Source organism: Crocodylus porosus, unplaced genomic scaffold, assembly GCF_001723895.1.
Source record: "Crocodylus porosus isolate Cpor-Errol unplaced genomic scaffold, CroPor_comp1, whole genome shotgun sequence".
NCBI classification, from domain to species: domain Eukaryota; kingdom Metazoa; phylum Chordata; order Crocodylia; family Crocodylidae; genus Crocodylus; species Crocodylus porosus.
In genome coordinates, this window is record NW_017728910.1 from 18828429 (window position 1) to 18831512 (window position 3084).

The 3084-nt window shown below is 44.7% G+C and overlaps 1 protein-coding gene across 5 annotated transcripts in view; it reads left to right on the plus strand.

The window, feature by feature from the left end:
• Positions 1-3084, plus strand: part of LOC109308453 (calcium-activated potassium channel subunit beta-2) — a 183113-nt gene that overhangs the window by 13602 nt on the left and 166427 nt on the right. For 2 of the 5 annotated variants that reach the window (XM_019532751.1, XM_019532754.1), the window contains exon 1: positions 2023-2414. The exons of 2 other annotated variants lie outside the window; for them this stretch is intronic. The gene's annotated coding sequence lies outside the window, so the exon portion shown is untranslated. Of the gene's footprint in view, positions 1-2019; positions 2415-3084 lie in introns of those variants that run through there. One more of the 5 variants, XM_019532756.1, reaches the window with a different exon arrangement.

Consider the following 3084-nt stretch of genomic DNA (forward strand, 5'->3'; position numbering starts at 1 on the left):
GCGGCCCTCCAGCCAGTTGGCAACCCATGTGACTGTGTAGGTGTCAACACCACAGTCCCCCAGTTTCTTAATGAGAACGGGGTGAGAATGGTGGTTATAGCAGGTTCATGGTGTTGATTGATTTGGTTTTGTCTGGAGAGGGAGGAATATGCCACACTAGCACAGAAGATAAAAGAGACTGCAGTCATGGATTAGAACTGGACAAGACAGGCAAGATTGTGCCAGTACAACAGCAGCCGACACTGCAGTGATGTGGCTGTCCTGGATAGCCTGGCACCCAGGCTTTCAGACACCATGAAATCCAGTCATGGTACCTCTAGTGTTGGTAGAAAAGCTTCCCTTTCTTGGAGAAAAGCATTTTCACATAGATGGATGCACCCAAAGAAAAGCTGGGCTTCATGGGCATGTTTACACGTGCTCCTGATGTGGTGCCGGGCACTTTTAATTAGTGAGCTGCACTAATAAAAAAGTGTCCACGTGTCACATGTATCAGCACACCTCCACGCTGAGCAAATGGCACAGGTGCACTCTGAACTAAAGTGCACAGAAGGTGTTTTAGTTCACAAAATGCTACCATCACCTTCTCAGCATGGAGGTGCCCTGCACCGTTGATATACATGTGATGCGCAAGGCTGCCAGAGCATCAATTTACATGCTCCAGTACACTCGATTAATTGAATCTGCTCCAGTGCACTGGATTTTCAGTGTGTCAGAGCAGGCTCCCCGCATGTGTGTACGTGCCCCATATGCCCCACTTAATGCCCAGCAAAGCCTGCAGAATTCTCCTCTTGAAATACCACCAGCCTACTGCAAGTTCGCAGTCCATCCTTCTTACCTTTGAACTCAGATGACTTGCTGGGAAAGCAGTCACCACTAGTTTAGCAAAAGAAAACGTGCCCATTACCCGTCCAGAAAGACCAGTACTTCATAGGAATATGGCAAGAGATAAAAGCTGATTATACCAGTACATCCCCACAAGTCTAGTTTTTAGCAGTCTCACAATTGCTGTAGTGATCTGCTTTCCTGCCTGATCTCTCTAATCAGTATTTGTTTCCCTGCTTGCTCACTGTCATTTTTGAGTCAGTGGTTATGAAAAGTGAGAGACAGTTTGCTGGTTGATACTCTTAACCGTTGAACAGATACAGCATGAGCAGCTATGGTTCTGGCCTCCCAACAGAGCTCTACCAATATGCCTTAACACAACGGTAGGCTCCTTCAGGCCTTCAGCCAATGTCTTGCTACTGGTAGCAAGATGTTGCTTTCTGTTGGTGAGTTTGGAAAACTGAGCGTTCATCTGCTAGGGACTGAACTAGGACCTGCAACGTTAAACAACCAGCTGATGTTAAAAGTTTTTGACCTCCATTAACCAGGGCTGGCTTTGAGCGATGAAAGGTACCATGGTCCAATAAGTTAAATTAGATCATAATACTGGGCACTTGGGATTTAGGTTGGCACATAAAAGTTCTAGAAAACAGGTCTACAAGCACACAACCCAGAAAGCCCACCTTTTCCACAAATTTTTGGCACTACAAACACCAGGCAGCACTGTTTCTTTCTGCTCATTACCATTCTGCACCGTATCAGCTTGTAAACATAGGTTTAGAGCCGAGACATCCTTATCTGGGAACCACAGTTGCTTTTTGTTAAGATCCCCGCGCCTGGGTAGCATTGTATGTGCAATTAATAACATGGTAGAAATGTTTCATTGTTATCCCCATAATATCATACCTTCCCCAGTGAGTTTTGGGAAGTTTTAGATGTTGATCAGTGTTCTGGCCAGTTCATTAGACAGCCTGAGACCGGGGTGGGTGAAGATGCTGTTGTGTTCATTTTTCTATTTACATTAGCCTGAAGAACCGACAGCACCTTCCACTCCAAGGAGTTATTTTTTTCCCCTTACTTTTGATCCCATGCGTGAAATCCCCTGCTGCAGAAACAGTAGCCTTAGTAAGTTTAAGGCTGTCTGAATCTTTCTTCTCTAATGTGAAGGTTTAAACGCTGTGCGGGGGAGAGAAGGAGTTAGACCTATCGCTGCTTTTCTAACAAATACCCTATTACAACACTTAATAAAAACAGAAGCAGCATGCCTATCATAGGTTAATAAATCCTACCTAATGCATGCTTTGAAAACACTACGAAACAGCATTAACAGAGCTTCAGATAACTAATTTCAAGCATGGCTGTCTAGTGTGCCTGTCATTCCTATTGTCCTTCCAAACTATTTCAGACATTTTGAGGAGGGAGTATTAAGCTATGAGTTAGCCGGGGTTGTGACATGAATGGTCCGAAAAGGTTTAAGCACCAGGAGGTAATGATGACAGCGTTTAACTGGTGGCAGTTTGGAGGATACCACTGGATCCCTGTTTATTAATAATTAGGCTTTGCATCGGAAGAAGATGTGACAACTAGCAGAGGTAGGATTTGCATGTGAAACAAAGGAATCTGTTGCTGTTTGATGCTTATTGTTGATGCTTTTGCTCTGTGGGCTTCCAAATGCAGGCAGGTGCAGAGTCAGAAACAGTAAGGGGAAGGGGGTGGGGGTAGGGGAAGCCAGGACCGCTTATAATAAAAATACTGTTGATAGGACTGTGTGTTTTGTGGCAGAAATGCCTCGAGGACAAACTGGTTCCAATCTCCCAGCCTGCTGAGTGTGCATTCCACGTTGCTTTTCCCATGGAGTAAAATGCATAGAGGTCATGTAGAAAACCCTTCACCTCTTATCTTCCATGCCAGCTGGGTTGTTTCGGAGGAGGGGAGGCAGGGGAGAGGGTGTCCTAAAAAGAGATGGGGAACGGGCATGTTAGAGTCCTGAAGCCGGTTAGATAAGGAAGATGTATGCTATTAACATGGAAAATGTGCCTTGAGTGTCACTGCTGTCATTTAAATAGGAGGAGTGAAGCATTAAGAGGTGATTTCCCCGATTTAAAAAAAAAAATAGTTTGACTATAACCAATTGCAAAGGAAAGCATAAGGTATCCGTCCATTTTGCATAATGAAAGCCTCCTCTGCCCTGTTTACATTAATTATTTTGGGAGACAAGAATTGTAGTTTCAGACAGTCGAAGGTTAGCTTTCTCCCCCCCCT